This window comes from Mercenaria mercenaria, chromosome 16 (genome assembly GCF_021730395.1).
Source record: "Mercenaria mercenaria strain notata chromosome 16, MADL_Memer_1, whole genome shotgun sequence".
In the NCBI taxonomy this organism is placed as follows: domain Eukaryota; kingdom Metazoa; phylum Mollusca; class Bivalvia; order Venerida; family Veneridae; genus Mercenaria; species Mercenaria mercenaria.
In genome coordinates, this window is record NC_069376.1 from 21860155 (window position 1) to 21886889 (window position 26735).

Sequence of the window (26735 nt, forward strand, 5' to 3'; positions counted from 1 at the left end):
CCCCCACATGTCAAAAACACCCCCACATAACATAATGAAAACACCTCCCCCACATAGCATTTCCTTTCAATCGCCCGGAATTGTCGAAAACTGGCGATTTCACTTGCTAAAGTTCTACAACAGCTTTGGAACATGTCAAGCCCGGTTCCGCCCTACAAGCCGTTTTTCGAAACACACGGGGATAGCTGGTTTAGTCATTTTCATAAAAATACCCCCCTACATAGCAGCTGCATTTTTCCCGTGAGAATGCGCCGTTGCACTTTTCACAAAAACTACTAAACTCAGGAGCCCAAGCTTTATAGCCGAGGGTGTATTATTCGTATGAGCGGGCACTCGTCTTTATTTCGTTAAAATTGGTTAAGTATTAAGAGAGTAATAATGAAAACTGTTACCTGAATCGAGAGATTCCGCCGCCATTTTGCACCCCTGCATACCCAGGGTATCGCCACCGTGCATAAGTAAGTCATTTTGTGAAACGTGTTTAACCGAAGACGGTAAGAATGGTTGTTTAAGCATGTCAAAAGTCTAAGCTACGCCAAAACTGTGGAATTATTGTTCAGTGTGGAGAATCACATGATAAGAAAAATCCAGAGCAATGGTTTGAAAAAAATAAGATACGTAATTTAAACATATCCTTACAGGAATTTATACATAGCCTGACATATGACTTGTTGAATAATTATGTCGTTTACAAAGACAATAGATGGGGAGACGCTCAACGCAGGGGTCGTGGGTTCGAACCTCATTAGGGTCACGGCCATAACTTCTCATATGACACCAGTACTGGTGCTTCCAGGAAAACGGACTCGAGAGTGTTCCATATGATCAAAAGGTGATTATGTTTGAAATCTAGGTAGTTTCTAGAATGCTGCCGTAATATAGGCTATATCTGATCAAAGCTTGCTTCAGTATTATCCAATATCTAACATAAATTTACTTTATATAGTGATTATTTTGATCATGTGATTCAAAACATTTTTAGGAACTTGATCGAAAAGAAATCATTTAAAAAGAGTAGCTCTTTTCATCGTAAAAAGTAGTAAAAACAGCAAATTCTCATGTGTTTTCGTAACATAAAGTTTGTCAGTAATTAAGTTTAAAAGCCTTCTTAAGAAATAGCATTTATTTCAAGATATCTAAAAAATGTATTTTTTTTTGTTGTCGAACGATCTGGAGGCATGCTTGCTTTAAAGTTATAATACTATATTTTTTTTGTATCATGTCCTAACATTACAGCACTTCCGGATACAATGCAACGATAATTGAAAAACTACATTTTTTTGTAAAGGCCGAGATAAGTATGACTTTTGAAGAGTGCTTAGAAACTGCTACAGATCGTCCGGCTGTATTGGAAAATCACGACGTTTCGTTTCCTACAACAATGCCTCACACAAATTTCCGAGATAACAAAATGGACAGGGACGGAACAGTTCTCGTTAACTGAATGTTTAATGATTCCGTTTCATCTTAGCTGATAATATCAAAGGAATTTCCTGTCATTGAAACTTTTAATTTTAGACATATTGACAGCATAAAATAAGCTATTATTTGAGCGAGATATACGAGTAGCTAGCTGCTTTAAGGTAAGTGCGTTTTTTAAAATAAATAAATTTGTCTTCTTGATATACACTAACTGAATCTGCATTTAAAGCATAGATTTAAGAAATAATAAATATGTTTCTACACATTCATGATTATCGCATTTCAATAAATAATAAAATTATTTGAACGTGGTAAGATAATTTGTATAAAAATAATTCGTATTTGACAGAACTTAACTTTCAGACTTAACTTTCTACGTCATTCGGACAATATTCCCCCTCCCCTCCCCTGATCAGAAGGTGTAGCATTGATAATGGAACTTTACTATATTTGTTTCAGTAAAACGGAATTTTGAGAAGTATTGCTCAACTAGTAATCACACAGCTCAAAAAATAACTGCAAACAGAATTTTCAAATAAATAGGCAAAGATTTTAATAGTTAATTTAGCTTTAGTGCTGCAAATCTATAATCTACGTGTTTGCAACAGAAAGTTTTATATACTTTGGTATATAAATGTTTGTCAGGGTCTCTAGTTTCAGGTACTGCTATTCATTTGGTTTAATCTGGACGCAAAAGTTGAGAAATCCAAGATGGCCGCAAAACACAAAAATTTATTGAAAACTCATATTAAAGGGAAAGGCAATGTTGTTTTGATGTTAATTCCATTTGCTGGGAATTCTTTAATAATTTAAAGAAGTGAAAAAAAAAATTCAAAATCGGCCTAAAAATGAGAAAGTTATGAGCATTTAAATATTTGATGAAAATGGCAGCTATTTTGGCAACAAAAAACAAAATGGCGTATTTAGTAAATATCTAGACACATATTTGAATTGTATTTATTAAATACTGTAAATATTTTTCTATTTTACACTTAATGAATAAATTACATGTTTTACATCTACTTCCAAGAACTATAAAAACAATTTTTCGGTTGGAAAACTGGAATGTTTCATTGAAATTACTTTTTGTCAGGCTTCTGCCGTTAATTATTTCTCTTACGCTATTGAGTTTCAAATTATTTACATTATCTTAGAAGTAAGAAATAATGTTACTCAAACGGTGACTTTTCAAGAGAAAAAGTGTGGTCACATTGAGTCCCAAATTCAAAAAAATACATTTTATACATTTTAACAGGTTTGTTGTTGGTAGGAATCGACTGAAAATGCACTGCAATCATGTAGGTTGCTTCTCATGCGACTTGTAAATGTTAAGACCTGTTTTCTACAATGTTCTAGGTATTCATGTCTGAATTGTCACATTGTATCCATTAAATTTAGTAAATGGTGTATCTAGGTGTATCTAGGAAGTAATTCCAGTCTTCTTACATAATAGTGAGTCTTTTCAAGTGTTTTAGTGTTGCAATTCATTAAAGGAATAAACGTACTTAATAGGTAATCAAGAAGCACTTTCGAGCTTGTCGCATAACGGCTGAAAGAAAAAATCCTTTTTTTCTAATTATTTTTCTGTAAACTGGTTCCTGTTTTACATCATTGTGGACCTATACTTGACATTTTGTAGCATTTTCATGGAGGCTTTGTATAGACATGTAAACTTATTCCACAAAAGAGTGTAAAATTTTCTTATTTTGTGTTGCTCAACAATCTTGACTAAACTTGTACATTGTAACTTGTACATTGTATTATGAATCTTTTGGCATTATTTTTTTAAATATCTTAATGCATGACTTACGAAAATTAGTAATAAAGTATGCAGTGCATTACATAATTATCAATCTAATAAACATAATAGTGCTGAAAATAGTGAAATCACTGTGCCATCAATTGTAAAGTTCAACAAGTAATTCTTATTTTTAAGTCACTGCAATACTTAATTGTGATATTTTCACTAACTTTACTTTTTAAGACTTTAGCGTTGGTTAAAATACACTGCATATATTATATATACTGTATTATTGTCCGTGCATTCAAATATGTATTGTCGCCAAAGCATTAATCATATACGTTACCTTCATTTGTTAAATTATTAGGAAGTGAAACAAATGTGAAAATCTTAATTATCTTTATAAGATATTGTAAAAATATTTAAGTCTATTGAAGTTTGAAAATAAAGTATTACTATGGCCAATAACAAACAGCATTTATATGATTTTGAATTTTGATAATTCGTATCTTACGGTAACAAAATCCATATACATTACTGAATGATGCCTGAATGATTTCACTTCACAGTCAGCAATCGATTTTTTTATTTTCCCTTACAGAAACTGAAGAAATGTCCATAAGCATTTCACTAACATGAAATTCTTAGGTAAATGAAATGGCAAAGAAGAATTTAGACATTGAAACCAGATACGTTACCGATATTTTAAATTCGGAATGTGTTCTGTGCTTTATGGATGCAAAAGTGATAGAATTACTATCACTGAATAGATGCAATAAATGCCAGAAATATGAAGTTTACACGAAAACGACATCTCTTAGTTGTACAGGCAATTTTAGAATTTGATAAATATAAATGCATCATTGGTCAAAATGTTACAACAACTATCACTTTTATAATCTTTCAATCTTGTGAAAAATATTTTTCTAGTTTAATAGTTTAATACAACTTGTAGTATTGAAAGTATAAAAACTATATGAAGTTAAAGCCTACATAGGCACACGATGCAAGTTGAAAGTACATTTTAAAGCGTATTCATTTAATGGTATTAAAAATTCCAAAACTACATACGTTATTATCAAGCTTTTTTTATAGGGCATTGATTTTGAGTTTCATCTACAAAGGAAATAAAACATTTTATTTGTTATATTTCGATTCCTTAAACTAAACAATGGATGCATGCCTTACTTTTTCATTTCTAGCTAAGCTTATGTTTACAAAGTTCTTGAGTTAAAGGAAGAAATAAAATTGAAGCCTACATCAAGTTAGATAAGTTTGACAGCCTGGCATTTAGTATAGTAACGTAAATTCTGGATTCTAAACACAAGTAGCAGCTTAAACATCATTATATAGTATTATCAATATCACAATTCAAACTCAGTCATACCTGATGTGAATATGTGCACTACAAATGCACGCATCAATACTGAGGTATTTTGTAACGTATCTGACACTATTTAAAACAGATTTACTTACTGCATAAACTGTTAATAATTAAAAATGAAACAATTCATGACCGCTAAAGATAAAAATTAATTGCAACAACGATTGATTTATAAAAAGCTTTGGTTACAGATTTCGATATAAAATCCAATGTAAACGTATCTGATTATTTTAAGAACATTATAAATGGTGTCAATTTGTGCATTTACAGCCATACGTGATGTCGAAGATCTCTCAGTTGGTATATAGGCTGATCGGCATCTGTGATTACACTATGTTTTACGGAGGTGTCACAAAGATCAGACTTAGATTGTAACAATTTGTTTGAGTTGTACTCCTCGTTTCCGAAATATTTATTACATACCTTTTGTGATTATATGATATTAATTCTATCACTTATGTATTTCTAAAACGCAGAATCATGTGACATTCTGAATTTAAAATCTCTGTAACATATCTGTTTATCACGTATCTGGTTTCACCCATCTAAATTCTTCTTCCTTTTAGATTCCAAGGCACGTAAAGATAAAGCATTTCATGTAAGTGATCAGTGTTCTTCTGCGTAAGGGAAAGTAGAAAAAAATTGATTGCTGAATGTGAAATCATGCATCAATCATTCAGTATCATTAATGTATATGGCTTTGTTATAGTTACATCTGTTTATCAACTTTAAATCATATCATGAATTGTCTGTACATGTACTAAAGATAGATTTCCATTTTCACTTCATAGTAATTTAAGATGAGGTAAGATCTATTTATGTTGGCGACATATATGACATTATTGAATCCAGACATAAATGACTGCATATGAATTTAGTAGGCATGAGTGAAACTTTGATTTAATAATTCTATCACTATGTATTCAACGAATAGTACTTCTGATAAATCTGTACATCTGTATCAGACTGGTTTCACCCATCTAATTTTCTCTTATTCAAGCATAGATAAAGCATTCATGTAAGTGACATGTTCTTGCTAGGAAGTAAAAAATTGATTGAATGTAATCATCATCATTTAGTAATCATTGTAAGGCTTGTTAGTACATCTGTTATCAATTAAATTATCTGAATGTGTCTGTAACAGATGGGCATTACTAATAAGATATATTTCACATTTGTTCATTCTAGATTAACTGAGGTAGACTAATTTATGCTGGCGACAATATATCTATGACAATATATATATGAATGCACAGACAATAAAAATGACGTGCCAATGATAATGAATTTTAGTAGGTCATGAGTGAAAACAGTTTGAGAATGATTCCAAAAGATTCTAAATACAACGTACTTTAGGTTTAGCGACAGAAAATTAGACAATTTTAACTCTCTTACATGGAATCAGTGTAATAAGGCTCATTTACTTTTCTATAAATGCAAAAGGTCTCCTTGAAAATGGTATGAAATGTCAAGTTATAGGTCCAGAATGATGTAAAAATAGGAACTAGCTATAGAAAATTGAAAATGACACTTTATCTTTGGGGAAAAATGACTATATCTGTTAGCCATCATGTGACAAGAACGAAAGTGCTTCTGGATTACCTATTAAGTACGTTTATTCCTTTAATGAATTGCATCACTAAAACATTTATCATTATGTAGAAGATTGGAATTACTTGCTATATATACGGTTTACAAAATATATTGGACACAATGTGACCATTCAGACATGAATACCTAAAACATTGTAGAAAACACGCATAAACATTTACAAGTCGCTTGTGAAGCAAGCTACATGATTGCGGTGCATTTTAAGTCGATTCCTACCAACAACAAACCTGTTCAAATGCATAAAATGTATTTTTTGGAATCTGGGTCTCAATGTGACCACACTTTTTCAAGGGAAAAATCGCCGCTTCGAAAATCTCTGCAAGTTAAATGGAAAAACGGCAACACTCACAAAGCAACATGATACATCGTTGGAACCGGAAAGTTATTTGGTAGAACATGGTCAGTAAAATATATTCAAATGTAGTGAGAAATTGTAAAAAAATACAAAAAACCTTCTAGTTCATGGGGGCAGCCATTAAGGTGGACGCAATGTGATCATAAACAAAAGTCACGTGATCACCCGCCCTGAAATTTATGAACAGTGTATAGATATTTATGTAAAAGCCATAATTTTGACAATGAATGGGTTTAGATATTTAAATTTCTTTCAACTGATGCTCATGTTGCTTTTATTTACCTTTACTGTTTGGTGACTCGTACAATGTACATGAATTTACAACTTTATAAATGTAAGGTACATGTTCACGGTGCATATCCATATCGGCGGACTCTTTGCGAAATCTGCGGTTTCTTTGCGTTGGCACCGGATGTTCTTTGCTATAAACAATGTCCAGGTCGGTACAGGAGGCGAACCGTTCCGTGCTCTACTTATTTTTGAGCAGCATATCTATCATCATGAATGGCAGCTTGAGTTTTCACCTCCTCTACCGACCTGGACACTGTTTATAGCAAAGAATAGCCGATGCCGACGCAAAGAAACCACCGATATAGCAGATTTCGCAGAGTCCGCCGTGATGTTGCGATAAATCACACAATTTGTAGGCCATGGCTTAACAAGGATTATCCCATATTGTGACTAACATTAGATGAAGACTTAATGTAAGTTTGTCAAACAGTGAATGTCACTAAAGTCACGAATTGGTGTTTCATATCATAGCCTCATTCCATTTAACAAGAGTATAGACATAGAATTTTTGCAACTTGTACACTACTGTAAAATATTATGGAGACATCTACATTTTGCAAATCAATACATACGTTACTGACACCACTTGAAAAATTGTGTGTTTAATGCATTTTTTACATATCTTTGCAAATGTTAAATGCTTGACTCCAATTCATTGATACATTCGTAACTATCAATAATTATTTTCATAGAAATGAAAAGAGCTGATATATTTTTCGACTATCTGTGTTACTGCGAAGGAAAAAAGTAACATTACAGAGTTATGTTTTATATACTGAACTGCTTTTGATATTTACTCTAGGGTTAAAAAAAGGGTTGATACATTACAAATTAAATTTAAAAGTATCAAAAACAATAATTGTTTAAGAAACTGCTTGTTCTGGAAGAAAAGGTCAATTTCTTAAACAGGATATTTATTTTACAAACAACAGGCAATCTGTATGTAGTTGAGATTATCAAAGAAATGCTTACGTGACTGGAAAAAACGATACCATAAACATTAGAACTAGTTTAATATCCATCCTCCTCCTTGTTTAGATTTTCATTGTCTTGAGTTGTTTCAGAGGTCATTATATTAAAAAGATATAAAAAATCTGCCTTGATAATCCCGAATGAGATAAGATTTGATGGGAAACCTTCTTACTGATATCAGATATATTAGATATTATTTTCCCAATGCCTTTAATTGTTGCAAGCTTATTCTTGTCTGATGATCTTCTCTCAAATATGTGTACAAGCAATATTGAATACATGTTCTTATCACATGTTTGACGTCGCAGGAGTGTAATAAAGCCATTAAATAAAAATGATAATACACTAGTGTAATAAAGCTTTGACGTCGACGTCATTTATAGTATAATTGACTTGTTTATATGGTAAAAGAAAATAGATTTTTTTATTATGTTTCGACAGGACAGGCTAACATGTGATAAAAAGAATATTACATTTGTGACTTTCCACATTGAATTCATTAAACTCGTTGAATAAAATTGATAAAATTTTATTATTTTATTCAACTCGTTTAATGAATTCAACATGAAAAGACACTCATGTAATATCCTCTATATATATGTTTCAGAAAGTGCTAGGATACATAAGTTATAATCGGTTACGTACTGGTATTTTCTAATGCCTACAATTTTGTTACTGAATTGCTTTTATGTATACAACTGTTATTCTTCAACGTGTTATGCCCATTGTGTAGAAACATACCAGCTGTGTAGAAATAATACAGGAAATGCACCGTATGAATATGGAAATGTAACAAAATTTAACATAAATTTCCTCATGAATATCTGACTACCAGTTTTAGTCTAAATTGTACCATATTCTGCATTTCATCCTTGATTGTTGGCAAAATGTTTCTAATGTATATCCTTACTTGTCTGCACATTTCGCGTTTATAATCAGCATAGATAGCCTCAATATAAATAGAAAATGCCAATCCATTTTATTTCAGCATGATTTTTTTTTATCATAAATCACTTTCAAATTGTAGAATTTTGATAAAATAAATGTTCCAAGTTAATAAACATTGTTCAGTGTGCCATAACTTCTTTTTCACAAGTTTGAGGTTGGTGAAATATTGTTTGTTAAACTGTATTAATAGCAATACAATTCAAAATTTCTAGAAATTCTTTCTCTTTTTTTACCAATTATCATTTGGCTCATTATTAGGTAACATTCATTGCAAATTCAGCAAAAAAAAAAAAAAAAATGATCAAAATATTTCACAAAAAGCGAATATCATTAAAAAAATTGTGTACCTTTCTAAAACTAAGTTTTAAACATTTTAGTGCTTCTGAACAGACAAATCTCTACGAGGGCTGTTCAAATATAACGTAGATATTTACTGTCAAAAGCTACATTGTGCTTATAGTGCAATGTGATATGTATGATTCGCAATTTTTGTGTACTTCGATCATACAGTTTTTGTAATTTTTTAAAGAGTTATGAGCTTTTAAAGAGTTATGAGCGTTTAAATATTCTTTTAAGAATGGTGGCCATTCCATGGCAACAAAAAATCAAAATGGAGGATTTATTAAATTTCTAGACACATAGTTGGACTGTATTTACTTATTTCTGTAAAATAATTGCTCTATTTTTTCCAGCATATACCTAAAACTGAACATCATGATAAAATAAACTGTGATTAATAAAATTGTTACTATATGAGCTGCATCGTATGAATGTATAGTGTAAAATATTTGAAGTAACAATATGTTTGTAACATGCTTTATATACATGTTACGTTACCATTCCAGTAATCTTGTTTCATTGTATTGTTATTTTGTTAGAAAACTGTATAGAAATATTCTGTTTTCAAGTTATAAAACACTTACAAAATAGTATAGTTCCACTTCACACTTCTCAAGCAGTGATTTTTTTCTGTAACGGTGCTTTGGCTTGGTATTTGTTGTACATAGAAACATGTAGGAAGAACTTTAAATAATTGTTATCAATATTATGATATCATTGATTTGTTTAAACTTTAAAGGTCTAACTCTTTTTTTTTCTTTTGTCAACCAAGATATGATCTGAAACATTTATTCCACATTTTAAATTTAAAAAAAATCAAGCATCTATCAGTTTAGTTATCAGTTTTTTTAATTATGTTGTTCTTTTATTTGATGTTGTCAATAATTACGTTTTATATCGATTACTACATGTAGTATGTATTTTTTGTGCATATATTCTGTAGATCCTTCCATGGAAAATGTGTATAGTCATATACGTGAGAAATAAAGCATTTTGTGTGAATTTCAGAAACACATGCTTTGTCTTAAGTTAAAGCATAGCAAAAGTTCCTTCTAGGGCACATCTATATAAACTGTAATGATCATCTTGTAAAATTTCTATTGCAATGTCTGTTTTAAATATTAAACATTAGTGCGTGGAACTTAAGGATTGGACACAAGGACAAACCATTCTACCTTACTGGCATCCCGTATCCCCTCCCTGTTTAAAGCGCCCTCGGGGGTGTTACATTTTGCACCAAGTCGAGTCAAGTTAATATTTATTTATTGTGGGTAGGTAATGTCAAACAATCATCTCTGCCTTCAAGCAAATCACGTGACGATGGTACAACCATGTGATCCTAAAATGGCGGCGCGCTTGGCAACGTCTGGTAAAGGAATAAGGTCAGTAATTCGGTCGAAAATGTGCTTCCGTGGTGTAGTCGAAAGAAGTCCATAATAAATAGATCCTAATTTTCCCATTTTTTGCGCAAATTCGTGTAGAACGAGTGCTTTAATCACCATTTTTCACTACTAGAATACATTCTGCATGAAATGAGAGGGTTTTCATGTTCATACACTCCACATGGCAAGTTTTGAAACAAAAAAGGATTTGAATTACTGACCTTTAACCTTATAGGAATAAGGTCAGTAATTCGGTCGAAAATGTGCTTCCGTGGTGTAGTCGAAAGAAGTCCATAATAAATAGATCCTAATTTTCCCATTTTTTGCGCAAATTCGCGTAAACGAGTGCTTTAATCACCATTTTTCACTACTAGAATACATTCTGCATGAAATGAGAGGGTTTTCATGTTCATACACTCCACATGGCAAGTTTTGCACATCGAAACCGGAAGTAGGGGTTTATTGCGCGGACGAGAGCAAATATGCGCCATTTTTAGGGTAGCAGACCACAACTGACTGGCATTTCACTAGGAACTACATAACCCCCTATTTTCTTTTCATTTTTTCGTTAATTTGTGATAGAACTTTCATGAAAAATAGGTGTAGGAAAAAGTGATGTTCTCTAAAGATACCTAAAGACGACCTGAAGTTGTCGTTTTTTATATGAAACAAAGAAGGATTTGAATTACTGACCTTTAACCTAAACCTTGCCTTAATCTACGGTCAAGTTGGCATTTAAGAACATAATGAAAGTTTTTGATATATCTATATTTTGCAGTATGTCACTCGTCAAATTCTCTTACTGTTTTCAAAATACCGTCAAGTAATTTCATTGTATACATTTTTAGCAGGTGCGCATCACAACACCAGAAAAGAGTAATTTTAGTATTACTGCATTATTTTTTTAGTTTTTTTGCTCGTTTTACAAAGAAAATGTATAATATTTAACTACTGAGATAAAAACTTCGAACAACAAAATTAAAATAATGAAAATAATACAGCCCAATTTATACGTGGTGGCAGTGTCTACTGTACCGATAAGGGGAAGTTAACACTGTGTTGGAGTTTGATAAGCTATGTATAGCTTTTGACCGACACGGGGGAGTTTATTTCTAAAAAAAATATTAAAAAAAATATTAACTATGTTGTTTTCTTGACCCAATTTAAACTCCATGTCTATGTTTACGTATAGTGTACCATTCGATGCGTGAATTTGTTGCGCACAATGAGGTGCACAATGAGAGGGTCACAATGTGTGTTTTTTTTTTCTCATACTGATGTATGTTAACCTTTTGACAAATAACATGCTTGGCATATTTCAACAGTGGCTCAGTCAAGTGTTGACTTACCAAATCTATCAATAAGATATTTATGCGTTTATTAATAAAATATTCACTTTTGAAAAGCAGCACTGAACAAATACTAAAAAACAAGATTTAGATTTAAACTTATGAATTTGCAAAAAAAACTTAAACAGCTTTCTGTTGTAGTAAAATTGAATGGTTAAAATCTTCATCTAAATTCATATTGAAATGTCTGAAAAAATATGAACTACTCACAATTTTAGGCAGCAGAGTTACAGCTACGCTACTTGCTCATTGATTAGCTGTTATGTATGTGTGTGAGGTATTGGCTTGAGGGCTTTGATGACATTTGATTACGCTTTGATTCTGGAGCAATTTGTATTGCTCTCAAGTACAGTTTTTGATACCTATCTTAATTTTGAAAATTTTATATGTTTATGATTGATACACCGTTCCTATTAGTGTTTCTCTTAATGTTCCAGTATATTTGTGAATATTCCACAACATAGTACATTTTAGTCTTTGTCTGTACAATCTGAAATATTAAAAAGATATTTTGTACATTCTAAATATTTCAAAATGACTACAATCACTCCCGTTAATCTCCAGAATCATGACCATTCGGTAATGTATGGAAATGCTTCTGTTCTGATTTCCAGTATTATTTTTCTTTCTAATAAATGAAAAATTGGCGAATGTCATTTGATTGCATGATTGAACAAGGATTGCATACATACAAGATGTTCCGTGCAGCGACCGACTGTTTTTTATTTCCTGTCAGCTTAAGATGTTGTACACATGATGGCATTTCAGCGGTTCTGTGCCACCGTGTGAGAGTGTTGTTTACAGCAGAAATGCCGCAGGTATTATGATTCGATTGATGATGTTATGATTCTTCATGGGGATATAATTCTTCGTAAAACTTATCTGCAGTGGGAAGTCCAATGTCAAAATTAAACCATGGATGATGATAATAATAACAATAATATATGTCTCAAAATGAAAATGCTGCATCAGGCTATTATCAAGGGAAAAAAAATCTTTTTAAAAATGCAATTATTTTAAGAAAATGCTTGCATGAGCAAATTTTGTTGAAATAGATGCACAGCCACTGATTTTTTTTAACAACAAGCGAATTTTCAGTGGTGCGGCGGACCAGCTAGCTTTCAGGATTCACTGGTCTGCCCGAAAATACACTGTTCCCGATCCCTGCAGTTAGTCGTTCTATCCACTTTACTAAGAGCAAAATACTACGGTCACTTTATTGTTGTTGATTTTATCTGATTGATTTCGGTACTGAATAAACATCTGTATATAATATATTGAATTATGTATGTTTCTCATATATATGGAAACAATTTCCTAGACCTTATTAAAGGCTTTTTAGAAAGACTACTAGTATGTCATTATTATTCTCACCAGGAAACTTCTTTGAAATTTGAGAAATAGTAAAGATTGGTAATCTTAAAGAGAAACGTTGATTAATTATATATTTGTCAACCATTAAAAGTTTCCTTACGCGGTAATTTTATCAACATTCAATTCAAATATATAATTTGCTATCAAATTTACTGGTATGAAAAATGGTTTTTACAATTGTTACGTGAGAGAATCTCCCGCATTGATATCAAATAAGAGACTTTTTGATGGAATTATACCAGAATAAAAATGTTTTATATCGTTATGAATTGCAACCTTAATTTTTACCTATTTCATTTCGAATTGCGTTTCTCTGTTGTTTCAAAATTGGTTTGTAAATACAAATATTATTTTTATTGCATATACATGTAAATGAAACACGTTTTCTTTTTAATGTTTTTTGACGATTTTTAAAATCAGTAACGAATACATTTTTTTTTTTGCGAAAGCAGAATTTGCCAGCAGTCTTACAATGTTTAACGTAAATAAGTTCAGTAAAAAGCTATCAATTTTTACGATAAAAGTAATATATGTTCTTAACATATTATTTATTCAGGTATATACCTATTTAGATTCTGTCAAAAATACAGCTTGCATTTCACAAGGAAATACGAACAGGCTAAAAGAATCCCGAATTCCAAAAATTCCGTATTGCACATACATATTGTATGTTGCATGGGGCTGACACAGTTATAGAAATAGCGCTCACAAAAAACATCATTAAACATTTGAGATTTCGTTCGACTACAAATAAACAAAAAAGTCTATGTATATAATAAAAGGGTCATTTTAACAGTACCTAGATCTGGGATTTCGTATTCGGCGTTCGTGGATTTTGTAAAGATGAATCACATTCCGATCTGGCAAAGTCCACTCAAGATGAATACAGCATACCAGATCAATAACCCTATTTAATTTTGCAAATTGTATGCTCAACGAATCATGTTTTTTTTTTAATTGTAAAAATTCAAATGCTTCATATTTTACGTATATGCTTCAGTTGGGTGCTTAATAAATGATAAAGATTTTGCAATATCGTTTTTAGGTTGAAACCGAGTAGCGGTTGAGACCTATAATTACCGTATTTCAGAGCTTGCAAAAATATCAGACCAACAGTTTTCACTGTGAAGACAGATTAATCCGCTGTAAGGTTTTTGCCCTTTTTTTCAGGCTAATCGACAGATATTCTTATTGATATAAACTGTTTTCTGAACATTGTTCTACTGTCCGTTGATATTTTCATACATATGTAAATACGATAAGGTTAAAGAATGCGTCATTTCTTATTAAAATATGTTTTAAGGTCTGTTGATCCATCGAGCATGGCTAAGTTGAAAAGTGAAGGTGTATTTCAGAAAACTCTTCAGAAAAAAAACTAGACGTGACCGAAGCGCATGAAAATATACCATGAAAAAAAGAGTTCAAAACGTATTATAAAGATTTCTCGAATTTAGCTCTAAGGCCATACCAAATTGATTCATAGTTCTTCGGAAAATTTTCAAAGAAAATGGGTGCGAGCGAGCGAAATTTTTTTTTTTTTTTTTTTTTCTCAATTTTGATTTTTTCAGAGGCGGGTAGCTTTTACATGGAGCGAGCGGGTATTTTTTTTTTTTTTTTTTTGCAGTTATGATTATACATGAAGTTAACATTTCTTTAAGAATAACACAGAACTTAAACATTTATAGTGTGACTAAGACAGTAGATAGCTTTTCTGTATGTTTTAAAGACTACATGAATAGTTTTGCAAACAAATTCGTGCTAAAACTCACTGAATCACTTTGTTTTTATTTTGTATTTATAATTACTGAGGGATGAGTGTCTTATTTTTAATTTTGATTGTTCTACATTAATCTGAAGGCGTGCCCATTTAACGACAGAGGATGAGGAATATTTAAGACAAAACAGGCACCCAAGTGGAATAACATATCTTCTGAAACCCAGTTAGATGGCTTCGACACATGAGCAACTTTAAGCCCCTAGTGAAACTCCAAATGGTAGAGGTGAGGGGAAAGTAATAAATCACTTGACCAATGAGACCAAACGGAGTTGGGCACACAAATGCTTCGACACTGCTCGAATCCATTGGAATAATTTCTTAACAGATAAGCTTAGCTTAAGTTTTTGTGGTAGAGGTTCATTTCAGTTAAAAATGATAACAGACGGACAAAAAATGATCCCAATATGGCCACTCTTTAAAAGTGTTATTTGTTGTGCTTTGATTGACCAAGAAATTTTGAGCTGGGAAAGTCTGTTTTTTCAGATTCTTTCTTTCAATCAATAGAATATCTGACTGCCGTACTAAAGAAGTTACGTTCAAAACGATTTGGGCCCGAGACAATTAATGTGATAGATCCATCAGTTTTTTCAAGAAAGCACTGGCTTTGGCTCTAGATCTAAAATATTTAACTAAACACACTGATAACAAATGGTTTGAAAACTTTATCTGAACAATATTTCTATGTTTAATCCAAATATTTTCAATTTGAATCCCCGTGGCCGTGCACGTCTTACAAGTCGGGCTTTGTTCTTTTCACTCAGGAAGGTCTAATACGGGGAGTAGAAACTCCGTATAAATCAATACATTTATCTGTATTATGCTGTCGTCCATACCTGTAAATATCGACCAGTCGTTAGCGATCGATATTTTGTTTTCTCCACTATCGATTAGCGTGTAATTAGCATATTACCTCATGTTAATCATGGAGCTATAACACTTATTGTTCAAAGGGTTTACCAGTCACATGTTAAGTGGCGATAATTAGATGATCAGAGATTGATCTAAAGGGATTCTGAAGCAAAAACAGCATGCGACTGCATGTGGTGATATGCTTAATTATTATGAATTAACTCGAGCTCACTTCCCTGAAGAAATATTTTACCACGTCACTTCAAACCTTTATCAAAGGGCCGATTTTTGTTGGATTTGAATAAAAAATATGGAAAATAACAGAAAGCTGACACTTTTCTTAATCTTGTAGAGCCATAATTATAATTATTGTTTATAATGTCAGATTTCTACATACAGAAACAAACATTCTTCTTGAACGTAGGGAATGTTTCAAACGAAATTGTTGTTTAAACTCCAAAAATTAGTTTAATAAATTTAATCTTAAAACTGATGTGTGAAAAATACAATGTTTTTAAATTAAAATAACAAATTTCTTTTTAAAAAAAGGCCGACAACGAAGTTACATTTAGTATTCCGAACTTTTAGATAAAACTGCAGAAAATCTAGGTTTAACACGCATTTAAATGGTGAAGAACAGAGCAATATCATAAACAAATATTTTCAGGCAACAGTTTACAGTTTTGACTTGCTATTTTCATTAAAATATGTCCTAATTTTTTTGTTCTAAATACTCTGAATCAACAAGGCAAATATCATGTAAAAAACGACATCTTTCTCTCTGGGTAAGACAAGTCTAGATTTAGCCATTTTTACAGGGCGAAAAGTAACATTAATGTAGATATTTTCCATTTAAAAACAGATGCAGGCAATAATTTCATGTCAGAACTTTTGTTTTCAACAAAAAATTCAACAAATGCTTTCCCAGATTTTCACTGAAAGGACGAGTTAAACTGTAAGGCGTAAGTGTTTGAGTATATAGCAGAATAACCTACGGCATACGCTTCGATTGGACGACAGCATAATCTAAGATAAATGCCGGTTTCCAGTCCCCGTATCAGTTGTTCCAGTTTTCACTGTATAATTTGAACAATCGTAGAACGTGCCTACTTCATCACCTACCGGCACATCGAAGGCCATGTGTGGCACTAGCACAGACACTTCAGATTTAAAACAAATGATGAACAACACCATAATTCCTGACTTTTTGAGTTTGTGTCATCAGCTACATGTATTACGAACGCATGAATTCCGATCAATATCACTTTGACGCATTAAAACAGCGATAAAACCTGTTTACCGTTATCATTCCGGACCGCGTAATCAGAAAAAAAATTTTTTTTTTCGGCGATTTTTATGTACGTGCGGGCGGGTGAATTTTTTTTCTTTTTCTCGGGAATGAAATCATTGATGCGGTAGTTCCGACGAACGACAAATCAATTTGGTATGGCCTAATACATAATGCACTCGTCAATAATAATATATTATTATATTATATATTATATTATTATATTATATATGATATGAATCATTTTTTGTACTTGTATAGAAATCTACATGAGATTCTTTCTACCTGTACCGACTTCTACGCAGTGATTCGAATGGCAAAGGAGATCACTGTGTAGGAGTAAGCTATACCTATTTTACTACTTACAAGATAAATAATTGACATTCCTTGTAAATCCTGAATATGTCTAGATGTTAGCGGTACTTGACTATGACTTTTAACAACATTACGTCAGTTCCGGATTTGTATTTTAATTGTTGTTAAATTGAAAAATTTACATAAAAGTTGTCGTTTTGATAAAGGCCAATAAGGCCGAAACGTTAATAAAACAGAGTAAAAGTTACAGAGTCTTTAAAACAGAGTGTTAAGCAAAATAGAATCAAAGCAGTATATAACGAGAATTTAAAGTCGGTTAAAAAGCTCATCAGAGCTTATGTTACTTGTAATTGTCTTTCCGACTCAAAATAAACCTTACCTTATCTTAGAATAGCAAATGTGGGTGTTTGCATGATGTGAAGTTTCTCGATGTTGGCCTACATATGTGTCTCCGATTAATGAAACTGTTTGATTTCATTTAAGCTAAATTGAATCAAAGCATGGCGGGGGGAATTTGCGTCTTCGCCCGACGTTTTTCATGTGTATATTTCTTTTTCTTATCTCAAAACTGCGCGGAAGTCGAAACAGCAGGATCTTAGGGTAGATAGGGTGGATAGGCCTAGTTTCTAGCTTGGTGGACCCACTGACTTCTACTGTTGTTTTAGCAGGGTCGGTCGTTTGTAGAAACTTTTTTAACAAGATAGCGGAGTTTAAAGACAACAGCCCATGAATTAAAGAAGTGGGGTTGCAACATTTTTTATGTTTTGATGTCACGATTAAGTCGTGACATCAATACATTTTATTTCTAGGGTCGGCTAAACAAGAAGTTGATTTCGCAGAAATGTGTAGAATTATACAACCCATGCTCCAAGAATTGTGAAAGTTGGTATCATTAGTTACACTGCTTGTTGGTGACAGGATGCGGGATATACGTTGTTGAGGAAATCCATATCTTGCCGACTACCTTTGACATCCTCGCTGTACTGATTGGCACAACTTTTATATTGATAAAGCTACTTACAGTTACAGTGCAGACAGGAATCCTGAAATCTTTTCTGGTTTTCATGCTTTGATTATAGTTGATTAACACCAGCCATAAAATGCAAAATGAACTGTATTTTGAAAGAATCACAAAACACAGAAGCTCATTTATACAGGTCATGAACTGGTTTTGAAAAACTTTTATGTTCCATCTTTTCGAAAAATGATCAGATTACACGATGTCAGAAATATCCTAAAACTTCGGCTTTAGTCCCATTTCCTGTTAATTCCTTTATCTTGCAGGTAGATTAAATGATCCTACAACAAACTGCTGTCTTTCAAAACCTAGCTACATAGAAATACTTTTAAAGTATGTCTTCTAGCTTATAGACTAAGTTAAGAATAAGAGAATGGACCCATGATCCTTATTTGTCAAAACATTATTCTATATATTTGAAAATTGTGTTTTTGATTTGTGGAAGTCGACACAATGGCTCTTCTTAATAAGTAGCCTTATTTTTTAACACGTAATGATTTGTCAAGAAAACATTCACTTAAACATTATACGGACAATAGACTGGTGAACATAGACAGTAGTTTTGATTAAGTCAAGAATGTATATTATTTGTAGCTGGCCGCTGCCAACTGTAGATTTGTTTTTCAGTTTTCGAAACGCTATAACATACTGTAATCCAAAGACCACGCAGAGTACATCCATGATGTACATGATGTACATGCGTAGCTTTTGAATTCTGGACCTTCCTAGAACAGTTCTCACTTATATGCCAATCCTGCTAGAACAAATCATAATTCTCGTTTGATTTATCTATTAAGCCTGACAATTTAGCAATTGTACAAAAAAAGCTTGAAACCTAGCAAACATTGATAGTCAAGGGAGGTGAGCAAATTTAAAATCTTGGTGATCTGATTACTTGAAATATGATCTTGGAGTTCAGCTTTTGAGGTGTTGAATTCTTGGAGTTGAACTTTTCTGGGTGTTGTGCCTGGAGTATGTGCATTCTGGTACTGTACGATGTGCATTGCCTGTAGTCGTCTGATTTTACGATATTATTTTCATATCCTAATTTACGCTTGATAATTCTTTTGATTTACTAATTTATCACCACAATTTAGCAATTCTTGGAAATATGCTTCAACTTACAAGTATTGAAAAAACAACTTGACACATAGCAAACATAGATAATTTTGGAGTTGAACTATCGGAGATCTGATTACTTGGAGAATAGCGTTTGATTCCCTGGTGAGCAGTAGGACCACAATGACACTTTTGTTTGTTTTATCTTTCTTGACTGATAAGCGCAGTTTGGAAACAAGGGGAACGCATTTATGTACATAATGAATTTGTAGTTAGTGTTGAATAAACATGGTTTTGAAACGCTAATATGGTATAGGTAGACATCAGGAAATAAAAACTTTACTTTCGCTTTACCAAACAGCTTCGATTAACTTTTTGAAGCATACAACGTAGCTTAAAACATCAGCAGACATTCTTCCTTACAATCCAGCATAAATAAAGCTGATATTTGACATTAAAATAACCTTTACTAGTCGGGAAAAATCTATTAATATGGACTGAATTCGAGTAGACCATGGTGGCATAATCCGGCGAATAACTCCCTTATGCCTTTAATACCAGCTCCTGTGAAAGTGAAGGTTACATACACACTTCTTACTAGTATATATATAAATAAACGTCGGACTTCAATATTTTACGATTTTGACATTTCATATAGTCCGACGTTTTATCGAAGTTATAAATTTCCCGGTAGAGCTTTCCGCAAAATATCTTGCGAAAGGTTTTACAAGTTCACGGGTGGAAGTGACTAAAATTGATAGGTGAATACCAACAACGGAAAAAGAAACCTATTTTACACATCCATTGAACATACTGTCTTACTGAAATTAGCGAAGACCTGTCCTCACTTTGAAAGTGAAATTTACATCCATTCACTTTTGCAACACAACACGAAACTCATGACCCAGTTTTGAACTGAGTATGACGTCGTTTTTTTCTATTATTTGACATAGTGACCTAGTATTTGAGCTCATGTGACCCAGTTTTGAACTTGACCTAGATATCGAGATAAAAATTCTGACCAAGTTTCATGACGATCCATTGAAAAATATGGCATCTAGAGAGGTCACAAGGTTTTTCTATTATCTGACCTAATGGCTTAGTTTTTGAAGGCACTTGAACCAGTTTCAAAACTGCTCTAGATACCATCAAGGTGAACATTCTCACCAATTTTCATGAAGATCTCATGAAAAATACGGCCTCTAGAGAGGTCACAAGGTTTTTCTATTATCTGACCTAATGGCTTAGTTTTTGAAGGCACTTGAACCAGTTTCGAACTTGACCTAGATATCATCCAGGTGAACATTCTCACCAATTTTCATGAAGATCTCATGAAAAATACGGCCTCTAGAGAGGTCACAAGGTTTTTCCATTTTTAGACCTAATGACCTAGTTTTAAACTGCACGTAATCCAGTTTCGAACTTGACCTAGATATCATCAAGTTGAACACTCAGACTAACTTTCATACAGATCCCATGAAAAATATGGCCTCTAGAGAGGTCACAAGGTTTTTCTATTATTTGAGCTACTGACCTAGTTTTTAACGGCACGTAACCCAGTTTCAAACTTGACCTAGATATCATCAAGGTGAACATTCTGACTATCTTTCATGAAGATCTATTGAAAAAATATGGCCTCTAGAGAGGTCACAAGGTTTTTCTATTTTTAGACCTACTGACCTAGTTTTTGATTGCAGTTGATCCAGTTTCGAACTTGACCTAGATATCATCAAGATGAACATTCTGACCAACTTTCATAAAGATCTCATGAAAAATGTGACCTCTAGAGAGGTCACAAGCAAAAGTTTACGCACGGACGCACGCACGCACGGACGACGGACGCTGCGCGATCACAAAAGCTCACACTGTCACTTTGTGACATGTGAGCTAAAAAATGCGGCCAGTTACTAAGGTATTGCATATGATTATAATCGATTGGTGTAACCAGCATTTATTGGTTGTGTTAAATTAAGATTTATTTCATAAAGTTTTAAGTTTATAGAAAAGCTAAGTCTACATGCATTCGGCGGTATAAATGCGTTAAATAATGGCCGCAGATTTTTTTTTACTAGTGCCGTAGGTAAAACGTATTTGTATTCGTCCAAGCATGTTTAACTGATTCCAAATATGTTTTCAGTGTTGTATTGTTCATGATATTTAATTGAATTACGCTAGAATAGTCTGTGTAATGTGTCGGGGAAGTAATTAGTGGTGTAGTTTAAATGACGGTAAACCAATATATCACGTGTTTGAGAGTTTTCCTACATTACACTTCAATAAAAAAAGGTTGAAATATTTGCTAGGTAAATGGCTGTCATTCGATTAAACTTGAAACAGGGACATGTTGAACGTCCAAATATTCAAAGGCGCCCTAGCTGTGCAAGTTTAATGTTTTTCTTTAGATTATAAATCGAAAGGTTTCAACCTTTCTGTGCTTTCAGCGCTTTGATTTTTTTTTGTAAAAAAAAAAATTATGACTGCCAGAATCAGGGCGGGTGATCACGTGACTTTTGTTTATGATCACATTGCGTTCATCTAAATGGCTGCCCCCAAGCACTAGAAGGTTTTTATGTATTTTCTGCAATTTCTCATTACATTTGAATATATTTTACCGACCATGTTCCAGCCAACAACTTTCAGGTTCCAACGATGTATTATGTTGCTATGTGAGTGTTGCCGTTTTTTCATTTACCCTGCAGAGATTTTCGAAGCGGTGATTTTTCTCTTGAAAAAGTGTGGTCACATTGAGACCCAAATTCCAAAAAAATACATTATATGCATTTTAACTGTTTTGTTGTTGGTAGGAATCGACTGAAAATGCACCGCAATAATGTAGTTTGCTTCACATGCGACTTGTAAATGTTTATGTGTGTTTTATACAATGTTCTAGGGATTCATGTCTGAATGGTCACATTGTGTCATGGTCAAATTGTGTCCAATAAATTTTGTAAATGGTATATATAGCAAGTAATTCCAATCTTCTACTTAATAATTAGTCTTTTCAAGTATTTTAGTGTTGCAATTCATTAAAGGAATAAACGTACTTAATAGGTAATCCAGAAGCAATTTAGAGCTAAGTGTCACATAATGGCTAAAAGAAATAAAGTCAATTTTTCCCCAAGATAAAGTGTCATTTTCAATTTTCTATAGCTAGTTCCTGTTTTTACATCATTCTGGACCTAAACTTGACAATTCATACCATTTTCAAGGAGACTTTTTGGCATTTATAGAAAAGTAAATGAGTCTTATTACACTGATTCCATGCAAGAGTGTTAAAATTGCCTAATTTTGTGTTGCTAAACCTATTGTACGTTGTATTTAGAATCTTTTGGAATAATTCTCAAACTGTTTTCATTCATGAAAATTCAGCATTCTTGGCACATAATTTTTATTGTCTGTGCATTCAAATATATATTGTCGCCAAATCATAAATTAGATACGTTACCTTCATCTGTTAAATTACTATGAAGTGAAACAAATGTGAAAATCTTATCTTTATTAGTAATGTCCATCTATTACAGACAACATTTATGATATGATTTTAAAGTTTGATAAACAGTATTTTACTATAACAAAAGCCACATACATTATTGAATGACTGATGCATGATTTCCCATTCAGCAATCTTTTATTGTTCTACTTTCCCTTACGCGAGCAGAAGAACACTGATCACTTACATGAAATGCTGTATCTTTGCGTACTTGGAATTTAAAAGGAAGAAGAATTTAGATGGGTGAAACCAGATACATGATGAACAGATACGTTAGAGAGATTTTAAATTCAGAATGTCACATGATTCTGCGTTTTAGAAATGCAAAAGTGATAGAATTGATATCAGATAATCACAAAAGGTATGTAATAAATGTTTCAGAAAAGAGGAGAAAAACTCAAACAAATTGTTACAATCTAAGTCTAATCTTCGTGAGACCTCGTAAAACATAGTGTAGTCACAGATGCCGATCAGCCTATATACCAAATGAGAGGTCTTAGACATTATGTATGGCTGTAAATTAGGGCTGTCATTGATTGGGTCTTTGTCATATCGACGATACCGATATATCGGAAGACAGATATCGACGATATATCGAATATTAAGTTAGAGTAACAACCTATTTGTTCATGTACATGCTATATACCTTCTTGTTAATGCTATTTTTAGTTTAATTGCCTGCTTTTCATGTGTTTTATTTGTATTTATGTATTTCCCCATACAGGTAGTGTCGACTAGTTAGAAAAGATTGCTACGGTACAAGTTTAGACATGACCTTTATTGACAACGTCCGTTACTAAGGGCGCATTTTTGCAGGCAGAAAAGTTGTTTTAGAGGGTCTGAGTGTTTATCTGGATAGTTTTTTTCTTTGTGTAAAATATTGATTTTTAAAAATGGGAATCGATAATCGATCGACCAAAAAATATCGTTGATACATCGATATCGTTTCTATCGATGACAGCCCTACTGTAAATGCACAAACTGACACCATTTATAATGTTTGTAAAATAATCTGATACGTTAACATCGGATTTTATATCGAAATCTGCAACCAAAGCTTTGTATAAATCAGTCGTTGTGGCAATTGATGTTTATCTTAAGCGGTCATGAATTGTTTCGTTTTTAATTATGAACACTTTCATGCAGTAAGTAAATGTGTTTTAAATAGTGTCAGATACGTTACAAAATACCTCTGGTATTGATGCGTGCATTTGTAGTGCACATATTCACATCAGGTATGACTGAATTTTAACTGTGATATTGATTATACTATATAATGATGTTTAAGCAGCTACTTGTGTTTAGGATCCTGAATTTACGTTACTATACTAAATGCTAGGCTGTCAAACTTATCTAACTTGACGTAGGCTTCAATTTTATTTCTTCCTTTAACACAAGAACTTTGTAAACATACGCTTAACTAGAAATGAAAAAGTAAGGCATGCATCCATTAAGGAATCTAAATATAACAAATAAAATGTTTTATTTCATTTATAGATAAAACACAAAATCAACGCCCTATTATAAAAAGAGCTTGATAATAACGTATGTAGTTTTGGAATTTTCATTACCATTAAATGAATACGCTTTAAAATGTATTTTCAACTAGCATCGTGTGTCTATGTAGGTTTTAACCTCATACAATTTTTGTACTTTCAATTCTACTAATTGTATTAAACTAGAAAAACTATTTTTGACCAATTTGAAAGATTATAAAAATGATAGTTGTTGTAAGATTTTGTTGATACATTTATATTTATCAAATTCTAAAATTGCCTGTACAACTAAGAGATGTCGTTTCCGTGTAAACTTCACATTTCTGGCATTTTTTGCCTCTATTCAGTGACTATCTGATAGTAATTCCATCATTTGCATCCATAAAGCACAAAACACATTCCAAATTTAAGATATCTGTAACGTATCTGGTTTCAATGTCTAAATTCTTCTTCCTTTGCTATTTCGTTTACTTAAGAATTTCGTTTGTGAAATGCGTATGGGCATTTCTCCAGTTTCTGTAAGGGAAAATAAAAAATCGATTGCTGACTTGGAAATCATTCAGGCATCATTCAGTAATGTATATGGATTTTGTTATCATAAAATACGGTTTATCAAAATTTAAAATCATATCATAAATGCTGTTTGTTATGGGCCATAGTAATACTTTTCAAGCTTCAGTAGACTTAAATATCTCTAGACAATGTCTTATAAAGATAAGATTTTAACATTTGTTTCACTTCCTAGTAATTTAACAAATGAAGGTAACGTATATGATTAATGCTTTGGCGACAATACATATTTGAATGCACGGACAATAAAACAGTATATATCAATAAATGGGGTATATTTTAACCATCGCTCAAGTCTTAAAAAGTGAAGTTAGATGAAAATATCGCTTAAATATTGCACTGACTGAAAAATAAGAAATACTTGTTAAACTTTACAATTGATGGCACAGTGATTTCACTATTTTCAGCACAATTATGCTTATTAGCTTGATAATTATGTAATGCACTGCATTCTTTATTATAAATTTTGGTAAGTCATGCATTCAGACAGTTAAAAAATAATACCAAGAGATTCATAATACGATGTACAAGTTACAATGTACAACATGTACAAGTTTAGTCAAGATTGTTGAGCAACACAAAAAAGAAAATTTTACACTCTTATATGGAATAAGTTTACTTGTCTATACAAAGCATCTCTGAAAATGCTACAGATGTTAAGTATAGGTCCACAGTGATGTAAAACAGGAACTAGTTTACAGAAAAATAATTAGAAAAAAAGGATTTTTTCTTTCAGCCGTTATGTGACAAGCTCGAAAGTGCTTCTGGATTACATATTAAGTATGTTTATTCCTTTAATGAATTGCAACACTAAAACACTTAAAAAGACTCACTATTATGTAGAAGATTGGAATTACTTGCTAAATACACCATTTACTAAATTTATTGGACACAATGTGACCATGACACAATGTGTCCATTCAGACATGAATCCCTAGAACATTGTAGAAAACGGGTATTGACATTTACTAGTCGCATGAGAAGCAAACTACATAATAGCAATGCATTTTCAGTCGATTCTTACCAACAATAAACCTGTTAAATTGCATAAAATGTATTTTTTTTGGAATTTGGGACTCAATGTGACCACACTTTTTCAAGAGAAAAATCGCCGCTTCGAAAATCTCTGCAAGGTAAATGGGAAAACGGCAACACTCACATAGCAACATGATACATCGCTGGAACAGGAAAGATGTTGGCTAGAACATGATCGGTAAAACATATGTAAATGTAATGAGAAATTGCAGAAAATACAAAAAACCTTCCAGTGCATGGGGGCAGCCATTAAAGTGGACACAATGTGATCATAAACAAAAGTCACGTGATCACCCGCCCTGAGAATTATTGGGGAAAAAAAGCAGCAGTGTTGAAAACATCGTAAACTGATAGCTACAACAACTTCTTAAAGCATACAAACGTAAGAATAACTGGGTTTGATTATTTTTTTGGTTACCGGAACAATTAACGCTGACGCCTGTTCCCATTTGTCGTCACAATAGACGTATACCGTATGTGACCGAGTCCAATCGTTACCTTGAAAAACCGGATCAGTTACGCATGATCTCGGAACAAATGGAGCGGTTTTGGTAATTTTGAGTAAGAAAATTATAGTTTTCTGTTATTTGAAAATCATTGTCAAGGACGGCATATAGGGCAAGATGTACTCCGAGTATTATGAAATACCCGTTGTTATTCATTTTCCAGC

General features: G+C 32.6%; 1 protein-coding gene across 1 annotated transcript in view; it reads left to right on the forward strand.

The window, feature by feature from the left end:
- Positions 1-1326: 1326 nt before the first annotated feature.
- Positions 1327-26735, forward strand: part of LOC128549525 (uncharacterized) — a 173788-nt gene continuing 148379 nt past the window's right edge. The window contains exon 1 of the mRNA XM_053526348.1: positions 1327-1583. The gene's annotated coding sequence lies outside the window, so the exon portion shown is untranslated. The remainder of the gene's footprint in view (positions 1584-26735) is intronic.